The 24,012-nt window shown below is 42.3% G+C and overlaps 1 protein-coding gene and 1 long non-coding RNA gene across 2 annotated transcripts in view; one reads left to right on the top strand and one right to left on the bottom strand.

Moving 5' to 3' along the window:
• The window catches only part of LOC148481735 (uncharacterized), a 98,443-nt gene extending 85,440 nt beyond the window's left edge, over positions 1–13,003 (top strand). Inside the window, exons 3-4 of the long non-coding RNA XR_015871848.1 lie at positions 6,674–6,745; positions 12,674–13,003. This is a non-coding gene — a long non-coding RNA (uncharacterized LOC148481735). The remainder of the gene's footprint in view (positions 1–6,673; positions 6,746–12,673) is intronic.
• UNC5D (unc-5 netrin receptor D) overlaps positions 1–24,012 on the bottom strand; it is a 629,552-nt gene that overhangs the window by 586,874 nt on the left and 18,666 nt on the right. The window lies entirely within an intron of this gene.

The following is a 24,012-nucleotide window of genomic DNA, read 5'->3' as shown; positions in this document are numbered from 1 at the left end:
CTACCGAACTTCAAACATAGCCAAAAACCTAATCCTGGTCATCCTACACCACCATGCCAAATTTGGTGGAGCTAGGTATAAAACTGTGGCTGTGCATAAAGAACAAAAAAAAGACAGACACACACACACTTTCTCATTATTATATAGATTTGTCCTAATGAGCTGATTATGTTTTAGTACATAACAAGTAAACTTGCACTTTGCTTTGATGAATTAGTGTAATCCAGTTAATAAGATTGTTGATGATGGTGTTATTGTTATTGCTGAAATACTATAACGAACTAGGCTGAATACTCCTAAGAACAAATGCATGTGTGGGCTTTTGGATTTAAGATACTTTCAATCTTTTGAAAGCTATTGTGATTTGTGATTAATTCTAATGTAACTTATTGTGGGTGTATTGCACATAGAGATAAAATACTTGCCAATACAGTGCATGGAATTAAAATTGTTCTCATGAATTCCCAGAAATGAATTGTTGTTGCTTTAAGATGCTTCTGAGACTGTAATATGCTGAGGTTTTGTGGGCCAGGTTTCCCCCAGGGAGCATAAGGCTAGTTCTGTGTGGAACTCTGTGTTATGCTGAGCTGGTCTAAATCTTTTTTCCCAACATAATCCAGCTGTGAGCTGTGCTGTGCAGTACACGGGTGTTTGTGCGCCAGAGGATGAAAGGCATGAAATATTTATTAAAAGCAAAATCCTCCTCTAATGTATTCTTGATCTGCTTAGAAAAAAAGGAGAGATGTCTGAGGTGGGTCTGTTCAGCATTCACAGCTCATAGGTGAAGCAAACCTTGGCTGCGCCATCTGTACATACTCTAGTCTCCAGACCCATGATTACAGCTGGTTGGTGTTGTCTGCAGCCGCCTGTTTATCACCATGCATGAATCATAGAGCACCCGTCTGCGGTGTCTGTACAGAGTGTCAGTAATAGAGGTGCTAACCTGAAGCAAGTTACAGCACTAACATTGTTATTTGGTGTCTATAGCAAAATATATCAAAGATGTTCTCATAAAAAACTGTGCTACTTTGTAAGACTGCTTTGTATATTAATTACTCTTTACTGCTGGTCTAAATAACTAACTGGAAATAGCTAGTATGTTTTTGCTCAAACAAATAATGTTTCCAACATGTAGTCTGTTGCTTAAAGAGAAGGGTGGTGCTTCTTTATCTTCATGAGATTGGCAAGAAAGTCTGTAAGGAAAAAAACACATACTGTACTCTACATAAGCCAAAGATTTGAGACTGGAATAATTTGCAATTTTAGCTTTTTGTCCTGTATCATATCCACTTAGTGCAGTTTCCAAAAAATTGAGGATTGTTGTCTTGGTGGTCTAAAATAGTCAGTGGCAATTGGTCCCCCTGATGGACCAATTGGTTCTTTTTCAACAATTGGTTCAGAAATCTCTTTTGTTTGTGGCATGATACACTTCACACACATGTGTTGTGAACATGAGACTTTGATAGATACCTGTTCTTTTAAAAAGACAGGCTGTCCACTCACACCTGATTGTCATCCCATAGATTGAAAATACCTGACTCTAATTTCACTTCAAAATATTGCTAAGCCTAAAGGTTCACATACTTTTTCCACTCACAGATATGTGATATTGGATAATTTTCCTAAAAAAAAAAAAATGAGTATGTCTAATTGTTTTGTCTCATTTGTTTGATTTGGTTCTCTTTCTTTACTTTTAGGACTTGTGTGAAAATCTGAGGTAGTTTTAGGCCAAATTTCAGCAGAAATATAGAAATTTCTGAAGGGTTTAGAAACTTTCAAGCACCACTGTAGTGAGAATTATAAGGCTTCCTATGTAGGAGCAAATAGCACCATATGTTGGGTGTCAGACTGTAAAAATTGAGGTTGTGAGTTCAAACCCCTGCATGGCATAATGAGCAATGTGTATTACAAACACAAGGGATGTAAATGTATGACAAGGTGCACATATATGAAACTTTTGGGTTGTGTATGGGAGGCTGGCAGTCGGGATGCTGGCCATCAAAACACAGACAGCGGCATCTCGATGTTTAGAATCCTGACACTCTAACCCTTCCCTTTAGTGCCAATACCTAACCCTCCCCCCTTACTGCCTAAACCTAACCCACCCCCCTTAGTGCCCGTGTATGTGTTTGAGCATGTGGTAGGGAATGTAGATTGTAAGCTCCACTGGGGCAGGGACTGATGTGAATGTCCAAAATATTCTCTGTAAAGCGCTGCGGAATATGTTTGGGCTATAAAATAACTGGTAATAATAATAATAATCTCCATCTAGCGTTCCCGCTAGGCTATTTAAGCGGGGCGTGGCGCCCTGCCCTCTTTCTGGAAGGCAAAAAGCGCCCTGCACTGCCCTCCAGCAGTGTCCCGTGGGTGAAGAAATGTGCGATGACCCGGTCACCGCCGGAGAATAGACGCCGGGTGCATGCGCCCGGCATCTATTCTCCCTGTCTGCTGCGCTTGGGGGCTGCCCGGCGTGTCCGTAAGTGCCGGGCACACCCCCAAGAGTGACGAAAAGGGGACGCGTCTTATAGACACGCACCCTTTTCGGTGACCATGCCCCCTTCTCAGACGCGAACGTGCCCTCTCTAGCTCCGGCGCCCTGCCTCGCGCCGGAGCTAGAGTGAACACTATCCATCCACTTTATCTCTGTCGAAGGCTTAGTACATAGGGCCTGATTCAGACCCGCTCACTAGATGCGCTCACTAACAAGATATTAGCGTGCCCAGTATGTCTTGCCATGCAATCACGGTATGTATTTAGACGCCCTACAGCCTGACACCAGACGGACACTTTCCCTTAGTAACATACGTCATATTCTAGGAAGTGTATGAAACAATCTGTAATATCGAATATCATCGGACCAATATACGCAGCACTTGTGGCTGACCATACCCTACCGCAAGCACTGCAAGTGCTGCAGTGTGTAATTCAGCCATGTGACGTGTATGCTGACGCTGCGTCTTAATTATGTACACCCCTGGAATGGCGTTCAGATGCAGAGACACACCTGCCTTCGCACCACCACACCCCCCATTACCATCGACTACCCCCTGTCACCACCCACAAACGGCACAACCTGTCACTCATGCTTGCGGAGCGTCTGTGTACATGGGGCAATCGCTTTGCAATTGCAGTGACTGGTTCGCGCATGCGCACTACGTTTTATACGCATGTGCAGATTGCAAACATCGACGGACTATGTGTGAACGCATCCTAGCGAACGGGTATGAATCAGGCCCATAGACCCCAGAGTCACTTAGCAACTCCAGCATTTCCTTTTCTATTAATTTTACTAGTTAAAACATAGCCGTGCACATAACATTTCATTATAGTGTGCATCTGGGCAAATCATTAGTTTTACTGACAAGAACAGAGACGGTATTAGTGCAAACAACTATGAGTTAACATAAGTGATTGACAAAATACTAAGAACAAGTTAAAAAAATCAAAATGCTTAAAGTAAACAGTAAATAAATATTGAAGTCAACATTAAGCCATTGCATGCTGAAATGCATTTAATTGGGACTAAAATGAGAAACCACTGTCTCTAGTATCACTTTACTCATTATCTCTTTTAGTGTTTGATTGAGTTCCAGTTTTCGGAATGCACCTTGTTCTATCCACACACACTTTCCATGGATAAATACTTTGTGGAAGCCTACAGAGATCTCCGGTGTCTTCCAGATGCTGGTAATAAAGACGGGATACGTTTAAGAAGCCGGTGGCTGCAATCCCGACCATCGGCTTCCCGAATCCTCTATCCTGCCTAGGGTTAAATGACAGGCGTCTAAAATCTAGACGCCTGTCATTTTCCTGACGCCGGGAGACAGGCGCCCGGCATCCTGATCGAAGGGTTGCCGGGCACCGCGAGCGGACAGCTGCAGGGGGGGAGGGTTAGGTTTAGGGCACCTGGGGGGAATTAGGGTTAGGCACCCCCCTGGGAGGGTTAGGGTTAGGCTAGGGGGAGGGAGGGTTAGGCACCCCCGGGGAGGACTTAGGGTTAGGCACCCCCCTAAACTTAGGTTTAGGCAGCGGGGAAGGGGGGGTTAGGGTTAGGCACTTAGAGGGGGGATAAGGGTTAGGCACTTGGGGGGGAGGTTAGGGTTAGGCACCCCTAAGGAGGGTTAGGGTTAGGGGGGTTAGGTTAGGTTAGTTTATACTTACCTTAGGGACGATCAGGATTTCCAGCGCTGTCGGGCTTCCGCTGCCGGGCTCTGCTCTTTTGTCGGGCTGCCGCAGCTGGGAATCGAACTGCCGGTCATGCATCAGCTGGGATCCCATACCGAATGCATAAAGACACGTTAAATGAGTTTGAGTTTGTCGTGCCTTATTTTCCAGCATTCTTTTCCAGCCTTTCCAAAAATGTTGACGCAATTCCATTGCGTACCTGACTTAATGGTAGATGAATATTTGTGTGTGAAAGAAGCATGGTGAGCTAGTTTATTGTAATCTGTTTGCATTACATGGAAAGGGTCAGCAACAGAAGATATAGGGGTGGGATTTATCATGTATCGCAATTTGAATGCAGTACACCCCCCCCCATTCACATGCATACCAGCATTTTTTAAACAAAAAACTGGTATGAATGTGTACTTACCCACCAAGACAGGCTTTCGTATATAGAGCTGTCTTGGCAAAGAAATGGCTTACAGGTTTTTGGACTGAAAGTCCTAATGCACATGCGAGGTCATCAGCCAGCCCCTACACAGGCCATGGGAACTGTAGTGGGATTCTCTAGATTCCTCTTCAGGGGCTTCTTGTGCCCCATGGGTTCTATTTTCAATGCAATCGCCTATTGGGCAGAAGCTCCAGAAAGATCCGCTTTCCAGAGCTTGTTGTATAAGGGCACCTGGCAACCCCATAGGATTCTACGAGGTATCCTGTGATGCAGGTCCACAGAAAAAATGTACAAAAAGGAAATAGTAGCGCTAATTACAAATTACATAAAGTATAATACTATAAGACTATAGATGTATATATATATGGCAATGAAATTCATTTAAAATTTTTATTTAATTGTATTAAAAGGTCACAATAAATTTGTAACAAATAAATGAGCAGTTTATCTCATCCACAGTATTAAAAAGTTCAGTAAAGGCCTGTTCCTGCACAATGCCTTCATGATGGACACTGCGAGTGCCACATGATATACAAAAAGGAAGGACTGTCAACTAGATGAGGCTTGTCACTGATTGAGGAGTGTTCTTTGTAAGTGTTGTTATTCAAAGATCATAATAAATCCTCAGATTACACTGTGTCCATTTGTGGTCTAGTCCAAACAAAAAAGGCATGCTACTCCCAGCTTACTTTATCCTATTAAAGTCCCGAGGGCTGGTTCAGGCCAATCGATGGTGCATCCAAATAAAGTCCAATCTTTAGTATAAAAATTGGTGAGCTAGGTTTCCCTGATGCATTTTGCTGCACCAAGGTGCAGCTTTTAAAAAAAAAGACCTTTGAGAAAGCTGCACCTTGCTCATTTATTTGTTACAAATTTATTGTAACCTTTTTATACAATGAAATTAAAATTAGAGATGTGCGGGTTCGGCTTTACTCAGATTTACTCGGATATGTTCGGATCTCAAAAATGGCATTTTATTGGCTATCAACTATCATGTGTTTTGGATAACCAATAAACTAAATCCGAACTAATCCGAACTTGTGATAATTTTGGCAAAAAGAACCGAGGAAATCCGAGTAAAACCGACCCGCACATCTCTAATTAAAATTGCATATGAATTTCATTTCCATATATATACATCTATATTCTTATAGTATTATACTTTATGTAAGTTGTTATTAGAGCTACTATTTCCTTTTAGTCAATTTACTCGATTGTACTAGGGACTTACTATCCCTTTCCCTTTAAGTAACTTCTTTGTCTAACATCCCATTCCAGTACCTGTTCTTTGAACCAATTTGGTATCTATTTGTGTCCACAGAAAAAATCTCTGACGTCTGCTGTGGACTATATATGGCGATCCATATGTTTTACCGGATTTTACTGTTTAATACATCTCTTCCATAGTATTAGCAATGTGTGTTATACAAGACATGGGGCACTTAGAGGAGTACAGATTACTTTGGACTGGACCTCTGTCGAGACAGAGGAGTGCAGGATAGGCATAAGCTTTACTCCCTGCTGTGATCAAGGCACAATGTGCATGGCTAGGGACAACAAAGTCATGTATATAACATAAGGTCTTAGCTACCCTCCCTTGAACGGCCACTCTCCACCGCCTCCTAGACCCATTCGTAGTCTTGGCAGCCCTGTACTAGACAAGAATATTGTGGTATTACCGGTTATCTCTGCTTAAGTTAAACCATAATGCTATGGAGTTGTGGTATACTTTTACAAAGTTATACCAAACTCCAAAAATAGCAATCTTGGGTAAAAAAAATCAATTAACATAAGTCATTGACTCAATATTATTATAGAAGATGCATAAGTAAGTACATTCGCATACAATATGTTTCTACATTGCTTTCATATCAGACATCAGACCAACAGCAAAGTTTCTCTGAAAGCAGTTTCATAATGATAGTAATTATGAAATGTATGCTTAATCTATAACACTTAAATAAAAGGTGATACATTCTCATTAGTAGCTTTCGTAGGCCTGTTTTGCTGAAAATTGTCTAACTGTTTTATTAACCTTCTTTAAAATCTCTTTGCCAGCACAGACAACATAATGAATGTCGTCCTTTGCAAAGACCATGAGTTACAGACTGATGCTTGCAAGTTATTAAGGTAAATCCCCTTTTGTGTAAACATTCTTTCAAGGCAATATGGTCCCATATTTTAATCATTAAAATCTTTTTCTAGCAAGAAAAGGTCTCTTGCTATTCCTGATTTCAATAGCTACCAGTGCGTGTGATGTAAAAAGCTGTTTTAAAGTCTAAATAAGTGTGAATGGCTTTAAGTAGAGGCTTATCTCTCCACAAATTGACATAAAAAGCTTTTCAGTGTTTTGTTTTAACATGCAAGGAAAATCTGTACACCATTAATTGTAGAAATGACGGACAGACTGGTGTGCTTTTATACATTTAGAGAAAACTCTTTGATTTTATAAAGCTCCCAATTGCTGTCAGTTTACAGATCACTGCACAACTTAAAGAAAAAAAAAAAATTAATGTTATATTTTATTCTTTATAATTGTGTGTGAAGCTGTGTTATATCTGTCTGATATATGTCTTGCAAACAAATGATAATCACGTGTTTACATCATGGATTTAGTTAGTGGTGTAACGTTACCTGTTAAATGTTAGTAAAATAAATCATATTACAGAAGCTGATTCTATTAATCTTCCAATAATCTCTGTTGGGTTTAATCCTGTTAAGAAGCCTTTAAGCTCCTCTAACATACATATGGTACATCATTTAAGCGCAGAATTGCATTAAGTACAGTGCTGTCAATAAAATCAATGGGACTGGTACCTTAAGATACCTTGCTGATATACAGGCTTACTAACAAGTAGGGGCACCGAGGGGGGGGGAGCGGGTACTAATTACCAGGGCTTGCTGGAGGGTCCCGGCGGGGCCCCGGGTGTGACGCCGCCACCCTCTCCTCCCTGTCAGTTGAGCAGCCCAACACACGCTTCTTTGTGCTGGGCTGCAAAGGGAGACTGCTTGCTGCAGCATCAGTCTCCTCTGCCTGTGGGTGGGAGTGATGATCCTGACTGCGCCCCCCCCTGGATATGCTCTGGGCTGAGGGGCTCACAGCGCCCCCCTTCCCCAGCACGCAGTGCCGCAAGTATTTTTTTCTTCTTAAGGGGGTGTGGTCATGCCTCCCACGATTAGGCCATGCCCCCTTCACCCGAGCCCAGCCCGTCTCTTGGCAGCCCTGCTAAAAAGTATAGATAGTTAAATGCTCCTCGCTCACTGTCTCTCCCCTCTGTGTCACCCCTGTCTGCCTGCCGCTCCCCTTTAGATTGTAAGCTCTCACGAGCAGGACTCTTTTTTCCTCATGGGCTTTTCCTTTCTCACTTATATCATCATCTTCTGCCCACTTGCCAACAAAAGTACCAAGAAGAGATGTCCCTGGAACATGGCAAGGACACCAGAGTCTACTGCGGCACTGGAGAGAAGGGGGTTCGATTGGAGCCTGCACATGGGCCCCCTCCTCTCTTAAAGCACCTCTGATTTGGGTACTATGACCAGGCCGGCCGAGAGCCACATTGGGCCCGGGTAAAGGGGGCATGGCCACACCCCCTTTGAGAAAAAAAAGTTTTGCAGCGCCATTTGAGGGGGGGCGCTCTGAGCCCCCTCAGCCCGGCCAATAACTGATGGGGGTCACAGTCACCTTGATCGCTCCCCCCACAGGCATAGGAGAATGCTGTGGCTGCTTCATAGCAGCCGCGAGCAGTCTCCCAGTGCAGCCCAGCACACAGCAGTGCGTGCTGGGCTACTGTGATGAAAGAGGGGGGTGGTGGTACCGGATCCGGGCCCGTCCAGCAAGCCCAGGCCTGGGTAATTTGTACCCGCTCCCCCCCCCCCTCTCGGCGCCCCTGACTATGACTGCTGATACAGCAATGTTTATAAACCTTGTAGTCCTGGTTGTGCACTGTTTTGTGCCGTAAAGGGTATATTTACTACAATGAGAGATTTTAGACGTGGAGATGTTGCCCATAGCAACCAATCATATTCTACTTTACATTTAACTAGCACCTTCTAGACAATAATAGCTAGTATTTGATTGGTTGTTATGGGCAACATCTCCAGTTCTAAAAACTCTCACTTTAGTAAATTCACCCCGTAGTCTCTTTTTTTTTTCTTTTCTTTCATTTCATGCTGTTTATGTTTATGTACTTTGTAAAGCACTGCAGAACCCTTGTGGTGCCATATAGATAAAGGATAGTAATAATAGTTTAAAAACCTAAGGGAGAGTAAACAAATAGGAGACAAATAAATATGCTATTAAATAGAGAGTATATCTAAAAAACAAATTCTATAGCATTTTTGAGCATTCCTAATTGGAAAGGGAAGGAATATACCCCACCCCTTTTTTTTTACAGAATCATGCTTTCATACAGTATGCAATGTGATCCGGGCATGACATTACTGCCCATGATTGTATTGCAAAATGCGATATCATCCAGCACACGCAGGGACAGGGGCTCCGAAAGGAAAACGAGTCACCCCATTAATGCACTGTACAGTATTCTCGACATGTAAATGATTTCTGAGCAGCTGTGTTAACTACTTGCCATCAGTGAAGGAGTTAAGCCTTGGGGCAGTTTCCCAGTTTGGGGAAGGTGGTTATGAAGTGATGGCGGCCACTGGCGTTACCGCGATCTCATTCTCTGCATCTCCAGCTTGTGGTTGTTCTGCCTAAATGCAGTCGTAAGGCCCCCGGAGAGGTTTGTTAACAGATGGTGTTAATAAGACAATGCTATTACACAATACACATAACTGTTTATTTTGTTTCTTTGTGCAGACACACACCAACTAAGTGACAATACTCATCGGCTTGTCTGTAAAAAGGATAATGTAGATATCATCCTATTCCTCTCCAAATCTTTGGTCACTGTGTTCCACAATCATTACAGTGCTGGTTATTGAAGCTCATGTGCATATGGTGAATAAGCAGAAAATATGCGTTATTTCATATTATATGAAAGTAATGTATTAACATAATGCATGTAACTGTATATACTTATGTATCTTTTATAATAAACGTCTAGTCAGTGCCTTCTTTCATTTTTGCCCCAGGTTGCTATATTTGCAGTATGGTATACCTATGTAGTTATACCATGACTCCAGAGCAGGGGCATTTTAAGACAAGAGGGAGCCCATGTGCAGCCTCCGTGCCTCCCCCACTCCATCGCTGGCGTAGGTGCAAAATAAACTCTTGCGCTGTGCCAGGTTTGACTGCGCAGGTCTCCCAGTGCTTTCTCTTGTGCGTATCCGCAAATATCTGGGAATATGGCGGCAACCTGGTGACTTTCTATAGCCCTGGCGCCGGACTCCAGGTTTTGCTCTGCATTACCACATAGTGCAGTCATCTCCTAATATCAAAATATAGAGTATATACCTTGTTAACAATATTGTACATATGCAAAACTCATTAGTTTTCCACTGGCGAGCCTAGAAGAGCACCTATATGTGTGTGAGGAGGCAGAGAAATCAGAAAAAACTTTCCTGTCATAATAGTTGATTTACATGTGATGTTCTGTTACTGGAGGATATGATATAAAATCCATTCTACACCAATCATAGTATAGTACAGAAGACATTTGATTCCAATAAAGTACCGTATGCAAAGCCATGACAACGTGTACATCCTTCTTTAGAGCAGGTTGCTTTTATGAACATTGATGTCTACAACTTTATCTGTTTATCTATCTATCTATCTATCTATCTATCTATCTATCTATCTATCTATCTATCTATCTTTATATAAAATATATTTATACATACATTTACAGGACTGACATTGTGATCCCAGTAAAATGTATCATCTCCTTCCTCCAATTGGGCACCAGCTCTACCTCGGGGCATTGATAAGCATTTACACCTCTCTGTCATCATTTTGTCCAGAGCACAGCAGAAGCACTTGTCCTACTGACATTTGAGACCTTGAGTAAATGTGACACTTGCCATTTCCCTAACTGACTGTTAGTGAGCAATGCAAGGCGTGAAAACCTAAGACTACCCACTAAATTTACAGTGCTTCTTGAAAGGTATGAGAGACAGAGCAGATCTATCTTGGCACTGGGTTCTCCATAACTCGTATGACTTCACTCCTATATAAACAGAAATGTTCAGTCACCGAGAACATTGTAGGTTTATGAACCGCTCACACAGGTGCTGATCCGGTCTCACTAGAGGTTAAGGTGACAGTGTTTTCTACATGGGTCACATTGAAGTAATGTTGCAGAGAAATATCAATGCTAAGAACATGCTTTTCAGAAATAGAGAAACAATGCTGTATTTTTGCAGATGGATGTGTGTGTGTTTGTGTGTGTGTGTGTGTGTGTGTGTGTGTGTGTGTGTATGTATATGTATGTGGTGTGTGTGTATTTGTTTTTTTACCCTCTAAGTAGCAGTAAGATGGGTCTCTTCCTCTCATGCCTCCTCTTTCACCATGACTGGATGGTCATTTAGTATCATCAGAACTTTTTCCGGCAGCTTATGTAAGATATACTTCAGTCATTATAGCATCAAATATCAGCTCAACAATTGCCACGTCCATAGAGGCTTATTTCAGAATAAGCAGGGGTTCATTCACTGATCTTCCAGACCTTACTTGGAAAAGGCAGAAGGTTCATTTAAGTGTCTGGAGAGCTCTTTCAATATTCTCATACAGAGTACACATGATTTCTTAAACTAGACATGGGGGTCAATGCACTAAATTTTGGAGAGAGATAAAGTGGACGGATATAAAGTACCAACTAATCAGCTCCTAACTGTTATTTTTCAAACACAGCCTGTAAAGTCACAATTAGGAGCTGATTGGGTGGTACTTTATCTCCATCCAATTTATATCTCTCCGAAGGGTTAGTACGTAGACCCCATAGCATGATATGGGTAATACAATTATTATGGAACAATTTGGCTCAAACGTGAAATGACAAAAATGAAGGTCTTGATCTCAAGGTGACCTGGCACTGTGGTGGGCTGATGATCCCACATTTCTGCAGATGCAATAATCATTTTACCTGTAAGAACCCTAAAAAACCTCTGCAGACCTAGGACCTTCATCAAAGATGGATGCAATTCACATCACTGCTGTGTCCTTGGATGCAGCAGCGATGTGAAAATTTGGTAATGACAGCATTGAATGTGCTGTGTCCAAAGATGCAGCATCAGATCACCATCATGATTCATGACTGTCGATTGGAGCATCAGCCATCTGAAAAAGCCAAAGGCTACTCAGAATGGCTTGCATGTGTAGCCGAGGGCAAGACATCAGTGTTTTCTATTGCAGACACTGGCCTCTGTAACCCCAGAAAACAGGGGGCCATTGTTTTCAGAAGTGCAGGCCAGCCCCACTCCCTCCCTACCCCCAAATGGCCGCAGCCTGTCTAGCAGGGTGTGGCTTTGAGAAACTGCTTGTGAACTCACAAATGTGGGCCTGCACATGCACAGTACAAATTCTGCACACGCAGTCCTCCCACCATTGGAGATGTGCACAAACCATCAGATTTCCATACATCTCTGAATGAGGCCCCTAGTACAAAGTCGTCGCGCTCTAAAATGATTATCCACAAAGATGCATAATGCTCTTTTGCCTACTGTGCCCCAAATGCAACAGATTTTACAGGTTGAAGGGATTTGCCAGACAGAATGGGGGGATATGCGAGCATGCAATAGTTTTACCAAGCTAATAGGAGGAGTTACATGAACAAGTAGAGTTTGTATTAGGTGCACAAGTCATATAGGTTTCGTGTTAAGTGTAAAATTAGATTGCATAAAGTAGGACAGGATTATTTAGATGAGGTGATAGGAATGGAAAAGGCACATTTAGGATGGTGCCTTTCAAAACCCATTCATGAAGGAATTTAGGGTTCAAGATACAGTAGCAGTACAGTAGCTACTGTCTGGCAGATGGCAGCATAGGGAGCTTGTTACTTGTGCTATTATAACTGATTGCCCATCAGATTATTTTATTATTTTATTCCTTTTTCTGGGTACACAATGATTCAGTAACTTACTTTTTTTTTTTTTTTTTTTTAGGGGTCAAGACAACCACTTTGCACATCGATCAAAATGTCTCTACAGGCACTGAAGAGGTTAATTTGAAATTGCTGCCTGCTCCATTTTTTCTCCAAGAGTGATTTTTTCAGGTTGCCCATAAATCATATCTGAGTGTGTTATTTATTTATTGCCATCGATTTTTATATCTGCAGGGATTTCTTATAAATACTGTGTCGCCTTACAGGGACCTGCACTAGAGGGTATGGGGAGGAGAAACAAAGGTCTGTTTATTTGGGATAAAGAGGAAAAGTAGAAACAACGCTCTGTAGTCTTCTCGCTGAGTAATAATGATAAGTTCAGGACATGGGGGCTCAGCATTACTAAACTGATTCAGAACATCAGTAAACATGTTCAGAACATTAAGTAAACTAATGTAATTTAACGATTAAACTGCTACTTCTGACTAATCTAACACTTTCCTGTGTCTTTTCATTCCTTCCTAATTTAACACTGGTGTCCTCACTGTCTGGAGGATAGAGGAGACATCTCTGCAAAGGACCCAGGCTGAGGACATGCTATATGCTATCCATGTTACTTGGGATATCTCCTGTTAATTTATGCTTGTAAATAAATGTTGGTATTTTCATGGGGATGTAGTCATACTGTAATTCCGGCTGTCCAGATGCCAGAGCTCAGGATACCGGCGCCAGAATCACAAAACCAGTCAAAATCTTGGCACCGGCATCCAGACTACAGGCATCCCGAATACAGGGGCAGAACTATGGGAGACAATGGAGGCACCTGCCGCCAGGCTCCAGCTCTGAAGGGGCACCTCCTCTATTGTCCACAACATATTCACCCCACTTAGGGCTGTAACTATGTACCCGGAGTGTACCGTCACGGCCGCCCAATACATGGCACCTCTTCCCGGCACCTGAGAAGCCACCATACACTAGTGGAGAGGTCCATGTCAGACCATCAACTGCTGCCTTCGTTTATCTATAGCCTGTCTGCATGCGAATTGCTGATGTGGGGGGGGGGCACCAAATTATAAGTTGCCTCCGGGCATCTGGGGTGAACTTACGCTACTGCCCGACTGTACGTATTGGGGTTAGGGGGAGGGTTAGGGTTAGGTGCTAGGGGTATCTTGTTGTTTCATATCATACACATGTTGCATATGTAGTCAGTATGTCAACATTGACAATGATGTTGGTATGATGTCGACATGGTTAAAATATTTAAAATGTCGACATCATACATATCAACATCTGTAAAATGTTGACATTGACAGAATTTCAACATATGAAATGTCATCATTGTCGAAATGTTGACATTCACATTAGAGTTAGGTTTAGCATTAGGGCTAAGGTTAGGGTTAGGGATAGACTTACTTTAATAACACAGTGTTGACATTCTGCCCATGTCACCATGTCAGCAGTGTTGACATGCTTAATGTAGACATTATGAACATTTCGACATAATGAATATATTATTCGTTATATTGCCAATATGAATGTTGAGCTAATACCAAACCTTATATTTTGTTCCAAGAGGATAGAGTCCTAAGGCGAGCTCAGGGAGGACAGAAACCTCCTGTGGAGCAGAAGGGCAAATGTTCTATGCATTGTACCCAATGTTCTATGCATTGACCATACTGAAGAAATGTGCAGCAGCAGAGCAGTTTATCCTGCATACATGCTCCTGCTTGTCTATAATGCTCATAGACTTTCCACCCAGAGTTTAAACTCTGAGTGGAAACACCCAGACATATGAGTTTAATGAGTATTTGTAATCTCCTCCATTTATTTACTGTACATTTTATCTGTACGTATGCACAAGCTGGAGAATGATTAAGATTATCACTGCGTTTGACTACCTATTGCAATTCCTGCCTTACAGCAAAAGGGTTAACACATACTTATGCATCCTATTGCTTACATATCCAAACACCTTTTAGTGCTTGTAAAAGTTATTATACTGCTGCCATTACAGCAATAAAATAAATCTAGTAAGCCATATTGCACAGTAAATCCAACAGCAAGGAATGAAACACCATGAAAGTGCAGATGTTGCACGAAGCACAGTAATAACACAATACATCTAAGTATAACTGTACCACAGTCATAACAGAGAAGATATAACAATAACAGTGATAACAGAATACACAGTATATAAGTACAGATGTACCACAGTTATAATAGAGAAGATATAACAATAACAGTGATAACAGAATACACAGTATATAAGTACAGATGTTCTACAGTCATAATAGAGAAGATATAACGATAACAGAATACACAGAATACACAGTATATAAGTACAGATGTTCAACAGTCATAATAAAGAAGATATAGAAAGCAACACAATATGTTGTTTCTAAGTCTAAAAGTAGCAATCATAATAGAAAACCAATAACAAATAAGCATTGATATACCACAGTCAAAACAGTATGACATAAGTGTACAGTATTTGTGCAAAGTTGGCACACTACACATACACAACTTATTGTTAGTTGAGCATACTGTATCTTATACTTGCTCCTACAGTATTTGTGCTTGGAAAGGTGTGTGCAAGGCATTCACATTCAGCACATTAAGTTCAGCACAAGGACAGGGGAGAAAGTCATCAATGTTCCTTATCGACGCTTGTAATTTGTGTCTTACACATATCTTTACAAAGCATGTCTATGTGTGTCCATAAGCCAGGTGCAAGTCTGTTATGCCACCCTTGCAATGTGTTTATCTTGCAGGCTCTATATAGGCAATAGGAAGGGCATCCAAGTGGTAGTAAACAGAATGGGACCAGGGAAATAGAATACGTGTTTGCATAGACATGCAGAGCACAGGAGATGCAGGCAAAGTAGATAATAGAATGAACTAGGCCCAAAAAAAAACTTATGACTGTGCAAGTGTGAAGAAGTCAGGAGTTTAGCCAGTGCAGGTAAACATGCCCAGAAAAGCTAGGGGCAGGCAGGTAACATCAGTAGTGATGGTCAAGTAATAAACTTAGGCCAAGTTAAAAATCAAGGAGAAGCGGGTGCATAAAAGACTGCTTGGTTAACATATATAAATATGCATTTATGGTAATCATATGCTGCACACATATACGGAGATACATTTAGGCTTGACATACAGTAGTGACTCCTACATCAAACATGGAAGTTAAACTATAAACACACCCTTCAATTTCCCTGGTCCAAAGACGTGGGACATTGAGATGTGGTCTAGGGGTATATTTACTCTAGGCCGATTTTAATCTATTTTTAATCAATTTAAAATCGATGATAATCAATAAAAATTTACCAAAATCAATGTTGTGTTTCTGCGGCGAAATCACACATTTTCTAACAGACAATTTTGAGGGTTTTTATTTTTAACTATTAGTAAATGTGTGATTTAGCCCCAGAAACACAACATCGATGTTGATCAATATTCAATGATTTTAAATTGATCAAAATTGAAAATTGATTAAAAGCGACCTTTAGTAAATATACCCCTATGTGTTAGTGAAACAATTTTTCATGGTTCACAATTTGTTTAATACCGAGGTGCTATGGGGCAGATTTCCTGAAACCATGATAATTAGCCCAGACTGGCTAGCTTTGGAGCTGGCTTTAGAACAGCAGGGAAGGGGTCAGTGCATAGTTTGATTGCAGACATACAACAGTGCATCACCAGGGGACACACAGCAACAATTAGGTAGGAATGGACCACTAGTGATTTTATTTGCCCCTTCAGAAAAAGCCAGCTTCATATTGCCTAAGTCGTTTTGTAATTCAGATGAAGTACAAGGCTAGACATACTGTATGAGGAGTAGAATCTACGTTTGTATTGCTATGTCATTCCGCTGTGCACTTTTTGGCTTGCTAAATCACCAGAAGGCCTGGCATCCTCCACAGAGCATCATTCAAACAAAACACTATTAGATGAAATATTAATAAATCAGTTTATTTGTTAATTACTAACACTTTACATACAAAGAGATCTGTTCTAGCTCTGAACCCTTTCCTTGCCAGAGGGTCTAGCCGCTCATTGATCTAAGTCTGCAAGGTGGATTATCGCTAGATAATGTACCATAATGTGTCTGTAATGTTCCTCCAGGGCATTTTTCAGCATCGTGTGCTGGAGAAATAAATAGCATTTTATTTATTTCATTCTTTCTTTTTGTGTGTGCTGGAGCACATTCTCTGACAAAATGCTAACAGATTGAGTCTATTTTAAATAGCCATGTAACAGGTGCCTGTTTAGCGAGTTCTGCTGAGCAGGAGGTTCATAAAACTCTCAGGGATGAAGGAAACTCATTAATATCTCATTTTTTTACATTCACACAAAAAGTACAAATATGCTGTGAAGAAAGAAATTGCTTTATGTTGCACAAAAAAACGGTATACAATGTATGTGACTAATATCTCCCCCTGGCACTAAACATGTACTTACATTGTCATATAATGGAAGAAATTTTAAAACCGCTTTTAGGTGTGTCTGCCTTAGTAATACCTCTTTTACACTAAATTCCCCGGTCTGACCCAGTATTTGGAACAAGGTTTCAAAATGGGTCAGACCCAGGACAGACCCTCTTCAAACCAGGGCGCCTACCCTAGTTATTCCCAGGTCGCTCCCATGTTAAATCCTGCAAACTACTCGGGTTGGATTGTCGGATCATTCGACCCAGGAATCCAACCTGGCCCCTTTGACATCTAGCAGCAACCTGGGTTTTAGCTGTGGTGTAAAAGAGGTATAAATCATAGTTGTAGCATTCTATGGAACACAGGTATAACCGTCATTCATATCTCAATTCTGTGACATTATTTCCTGCTCATGATTTTTGTTCACAATTTACACCCCTCATCTGATGAAATAAAGACTTATCAAGTTATTTATGATGAGGGTCTTATAATGGATTAATTTTACACCCTTGTGCACTGCAAATGTCTATCTCTCCCTGCACTAGTACATCTGATTTTGTGTGGAAGTTAGCCCACATTTGTGTACCTGCCTGCAGTGATATCAATTTGCAGATCACACCTGCGTTGTTGCACTTGGGTGACTAGATTGTACAGTACCCAATTGCTCTTCACACTCTGGAGACTACACCACAACATACAAGTATGCCTAAGATAGGTGGAAAATGGGCACATTAAAGACAATTTCATTAAATGAAACTTTCCTGTCATTTTCCACAAATACTGCTTGGTTTATCCTCGCTTCTGTCTTAGGCCCTCATTCAGAGCCGTACGCTCTGAGCAGAGCGCACGCTCTGAATGAGGGCCGCCCTCCATGAAAATGGAGCGTCCTCCTGGATGCTCGTATAGCTGTGGGTCACCACCCACAGGCTATACGAGCGTGCAGTTTGATGGCCGCGATGGTCTTGACCATCGCAACCATCGAAACTGCGAGCCGGAGCCTGCGGTTGAGGTTTTCAACCGCAAGCTCCGGAGTGATTTTGGCTCTATCAGAGCCAAAATCACTCCCACTGACATCACAAGTGATGTCAGTGGGCCGGCTTCTGACGGGAGGCGTTCCCGTGGGAACGCCCCTGTCAGGGAGGCACGCCCCCGGCACGCCTACCAAAGGGGGCGTGCTGTCAATCAACATTGACAGCATGCCCCCTTTGATCAGACACAACGAGCGAAGGACTTTCCTTCGCTCATCGCGTCTGGCGCATGCGCACGACGGAGCTCCCTCCGTCGTGCGCATGCTCAGTGCAGAACATCGACCCACTTGCGAGCGGACAGCCGCTCGCGAGTGGGTCTGAATCAGGCCCTTAAATGATTTAGGAATGTTTTTAACCAATTTCACTTTGAGTCATGCAGCCCCTTTGCTGGGAAGTCACAGTGAGGATAATAGATGGGTCTTTTATCTAAAGCCATGCTGGCTGGTTGTCACTTGTAGCAATGTAGGGCTAACGCCTCGAACTGTGCTGCTGCTGCTACTACTGTCAGTGGCCACTTGCAAGCTTGCAGTACAATATTCATGGCACATCAAATGATAAGAGAGTGAGCACCGCCTGGGCAATATAATTACCCGATGAAGAAGGTGGTTATCTCAGCACTACTAGTACAGCTGACATATTGAGTATTACTACTACTGCTACTCCTGGCTTACTTATCACTGTTGATTCTCTCTAGTAAATATCCTTAATGCTGTTGCCTATAGTAAATGTTGGTGAAAGACTATAAAAAAAACATTTTCATTGCTTATTTGTTTAATTTATCATTTTTAATTTTAAAGCAAAATGAAAATACTGTAGCACTGTGCATCCCCCTTTGAAGGCTCCAGGGGTACATGTAGGCCCATCAGTGCTGAGACCAATTCTTATCTTGCCATTACATTGACAGAACATATTGCAGTCTCCGTTTCCCAGTTTGTGCTGCAATTTGATACTGAAATTGAACTCATTTCTGTGTAATGAGATGTTAGAGGATTATCAGCAGTGTCAGGTCCAACTGACTTCAAGCTCATTCAGCTAGTGTAATGACTACGGCTGTAAGCACTGGTAAATCCACCATTAACTAGATCAAGGAAATCAATCACTGTTTAATGATAGTGCCCCTTGGCAGACACATATGTCTCTTCGATCTTCCTTTCTATTGTGTTTAAAGTATTTTTTTAAGCCCAGACTGACTGGGGTAATGGTTACTTTAATGCTGGATTGCTCTGTACTACTATTGCATTGTGTTAGCTGCTATGACCAGGGGTGCCAAGAGGGGGAGGAGCAGGTACTGATTTTCCAGGCCCGGGCTTGCTGGGAGGCGGGGGCGTATTTAGAGAGGAGGGGGCCCATGTTCACTCACCATCCGGGACCCCCTCCTCTCTCTCTGGCGGCCGCGGTGTACTGACAGATTAAGTAGACTCCGGGAAGTAGTCTTTGCCCGGAATCTACTGCGCATGTGCAGGCGATTTCCCTACTGTGCATGCACCGAACACCGGGAAGGTGGCCGCTGTGGCCATTTTCCCGGCGTTCTGTGTAGCGCCTCTCCAGCCGACGTGGGACTTTGGAGAGGTAAGTATTAGGAAGTATGGGGGCAGAGTGTGTGGTGTGGGCCCCCCTGGACTCAGGGGCCAGTGTGCCCCACACACCCTGCACCTACTATAGATACGCCCCTGCTGGGAGGACTAGGTGGGTGCCTGGGTCCGCTGCTTTCCCCTCCCCATCTTAGCCCTGTCAGCAGCTCCCAGCACACACTGCTGTGTGTACAGGGTGGCTGCTGCAGCTGAGCACAGCAGCAGTCTCCTTTGCCTGAACCTGATGGGAGTGGAGCGAGTGATTGAACTGATGCCTCCCTCCCCCTGAATCTACCCTGGGCTGAGCGGCACACTTCACCCCCCCCTGTGTGGCACTATAATTACTTTTGCTATACCTTTTTTTTCCCCAGGGGGCATTGTCATACGCCGTGATTAGGCCACGCTCCCTACAGTACCCAGGACCAGCGCCTTTTCCCATGAACTATTTGAAAGGCCAGCAACATTTACTTACATAAACCATTTACACTGTGTATCTGATTAGCCAGTACTAAAATTGACCAATCCAATGCATATAACTACACATTAAACAAGCATTTCAATAAACATCATATAAATAAACATGTTACATCTGCTGTCTGTTACAGCTGTTTAGGTTTTTCTATATTCACTTTTTTTGCATGTGTTCATGAAGTTAGTTACCTCCAGGGTATGTATGGAATATTCTGAGTGATAATGAGAAAATACTGTAAACATCCAGGACACTTGTACTTGTCGAGCTCCTGCGTAACTTTCTGGAGCCCAATTTCATTTAATCTGTATCCAGTTTTAATTGGGTCTGAATGATCACATTAGATTAGAGTCATATTGTCTTCAGGCCATAGAACAACCCACGCTAAGGCCCGTATTAAATTTGGAGCGAAAAGCCGAGATCGGTGAAATAGTTTTGCATATGATGTCATTTCACCAGGCGGAAAAGTATCGCCGTATTCAATTTCAAAGACTTTCTGCCTCTATCCAATGTAATAGGTGAAAAAGTTTTGCCTATGAATTGCAGGTGGAACAAAAGTGCAGAATTGGGGTTTTGGGGTGCAACGTTGCGGGAACCCCCGTGCAGGCTTAAGACAGTCCCACAAAGGTAAACTGTGTAAATTTTTTTAAAAAAAAGACTTTACAAGACCCCAAAAAAGTACTTTAATTTTGGGGGTGAAAAAAATTAAAGTTGGGGGACACACTTAAAAACTAATGAAATAGAATCCAGGCAGGTCCCCAAGTATGGGCCAGGTGTTTTTTACTTTGCTGGTGTTTGCGCCAGGTGGATTTTACACGATTTTTTAAACTTTACTTTAGCAACTTTAAAATATGCTGCCCCCCATTTTCATGTACCCCAAGTTTGCTGGGACTAGTTATTTTCACACAAAAAAACTTCTAACTGCTATTCTTCACCCTTTATTCAAAGACGCAAAACAGCACCTATTGAGACCATTTAAATACACCAAATACCTTCAGCAGGCCAATTTGGGGGTATCCAAAGTGAACCCCATGTCAGTGCATCTTTTGGGGGTGTCAGACTGATTTCCTCAAATCTGACAGGACTTTCCGCCTGTTTCAGTTTCACCGGGTCCCATTTTCGCGTCCTTTCAAATTGAATACGGTGATACGCGGGGATGTGCACGATACTTTTCCGCCTGCAAAACAGGCGATATAAGCGAAAAGTTCGGGAGGCGAAAAAGTATCGCGGGTGCAAATCAAATTGAATAAGGGCCTAAAAGCTTATTCACTGTAAACGTTTTAACGATTTACACAACACACTATAGGGTAGATGCTCTAAGCCTTCGAGAGATTCCAACCAATCAGCTTCTGTCAAATTTTTCAAACACAGGGCCTGATTCAGAGATTTATGCAAAGCTGATATACGCAGATTGAGCGATTTTTAGCCATTGCGCATGCGTAAAAGCCGTATTGTGCAAGCGCAGCAATTGGTTTTGCGATTACGCTCGCCCAGAGGATTAATTCGCAAAGTGAGTGACGGGCAGTCAGCATTTGGGGGTAGTGACGTGGGGGGGTGATTAAGGAAATGCATGCGTGTCTGGCTGTTCAAATGCCATTTCATGGGTGTGCCTAGCCATTGCGATCTCCTTTGCAGAATAAGAGCTCTCAGCGTTTTAGGAGAGACGCCATGTTTGAGACAGGTCAGACTTGACTCAGAAGCTGCGTGGCTCCCCGTTCTGCACTTATGTTCCTGATGCTTATGCTGTTGCACATCGTCCGATGGATATAAGAAGGCAGCAGTGGGCATCCCTATGCTTGGGTAAGCTTTAGAGACATTAGCATATTGTCGCTATTGCGGTTCGTGAGAGATGGCAGTTGCGATTGTATTAGCGTAAATCTCTAAATCAGGCCCACAGCTTGTAAAATAACAGTTAGGAGCTGATTGGTTGGTACTTTATCTCTCTCCACTTTATCTCTAAGGTTTCAAACTCCTTCCCCTACAATGGCTCCATATTATATTATATCATATGTGCCACATTGCCCATTTGTTTCAGATAAATGTTCCTTATCTGTATGTTTACTAGAGGTCTGATGTCGAGTTAAAACTTAATCTTGCTTCCAAATTGTGTGCATGGAGAAAATAGGTATATGCACCTGTATGCAAAGATATATACTACCCGGCCATTCAAAAATTGTGTGATAATAATTGTATATTGTAATTAGATTTTTACTCAGGCTATATTATTTACCCGTAGTTTTCTTTAAAATGACATGACATTATGGGGTAAATTTACTAAAGTGAGAATTTTTAGAAGTGAGTTTTAGAAGAGATGTTGTCCATAGCAACCAATCAGATTCTACTTAACATTTAACTAGCACCTTCTAGAAGATAATAGCTAGAATATGATTGGTTGCTATGGGCAACATCTCTTCTAAAACTCACTTCTAAAAACTCTCACTGTAGTAAATTTACCCCCATCAGTCTTGCTCAGCGCTGAAGTATCTGCATGGAATGGCCTGCTTCTCTATTCCAGCCTGTTTTTGCAAAGTTATTTAAAACCATAAAGTTGATAGCTTTTATCATATTCATGACAATCTGTGGAACATCCTATGTGTGACGCGTCTTGTGTCAATTCAGCTACACTGGCTATGGTCTGCATCATCTGCATGCAAAGGATAATTGCCTGACACTTTACCAAGCACCAGACAAAATCCACGGGAGTGCTGGAGAGCTGGTAAACGTGACAACCTGCAGAGCATTATAAGTAGGAACACAGAAGCCACATGAATGTTGATACTTGGCTCGACGAAGCCAAAGAGTGGTTGCTTTTCCCTCTCTGGCCTTGCAGACTTTGGCGTCTCTGTTATGATGAATGAGTGTTGCCAGAATATCTGCGTGTAGCGATGATACATTGCGATGGCACCAGATGGTACAGTACAACTTCTATGATATGAGTTTTACCAGCAGGATTTATCAATGCCGACATTTCCTCTGTGTATTTGCATTTTGATTCAGCTGGAACAGGATTGCAGCATTTCAGGGATCAGATTCTGTATCCATCTCTAGGAGACATGAGTACTTTGTTTCTCTAGCCTTTTATCTAGAACCAGTTTATATTTTACATCTCCCTGATACCCAGACTTGGAAAATCTCTTGGAACAAAGCTGGACATGAAAATAATAGTCCCTTAATCACATTGGTATGAGAAGTACAAGATTAGCAATATTAGGAAACCAGTGTCCTAACACCAGGTCTAATCCTCCTAGGGCAAAAAAAGCTTGCAGTGAATTGTACTGCACATAGGATATGAACCATTGTTTAAAATGTAATAGTGTTACTAATTCTATTTACTTGATTGGGAAGTTCAAATACATTTTCTCATTATATGTAATTTTGTGTTTAATGTTGACATATTCAATATTGTTATTGTTTTTTATGTTAAATTGTTGCATTATATAAAAAGACTTTACTTGTTTGAGCATAACCTGATATTATATGGTATGCTTCTCCAATTATTCTGTATGAAAGTCGTATCAGCCAGGGCTACTCATTTTGATTGAAACATACAAAAACCAGTCCCTATACTGTATCTCTCCTCGACGGCACCATCTAATAAAATGGGGAGTTGCCTAGCAATGTTGGGACATAGGGGGTCATTCAGACCCGCTTGTGAGCGGCAGTACGCTCGCAAGCGGGTCGATGTTCCCCACTGCGCATGCGCACGACGGAGGGAGCTCCGTCGTGCGCATGCACGAGACCCGGGGAGCGACGGGCTTTCCATCGCTCCGGGTCTCGCACCAAAGGGGGCGTGCTGTCGATGTTGATTGACAGCACGCCCCCTTTGGTGGGCGTGCCGGGGGCGTGCCTGCCAGACGGAGGCGCTCCCATGGGAACGCCTACCGTCTAAAGCCGGCCCCACTGAC

The sequence above is a fragment of the Taudactylus pleione genome, unplaced genomic scaffold, assembly GCF_031769625.1.
Source record: "Taudactylus pleione unplaced genomic scaffold, aTauple2 ptg000567l, whole genome shotgun sequence".
Classification (NCBI taxonomy): Eukaryota; Metazoa; Chordata; class Amphibia; order Anura; family Myobatrachidae; genus Taudactylus; species Taudactylus pleione.
This window is presented reverse-complemented; position numbering and strand designations above follow the sequence as displayed.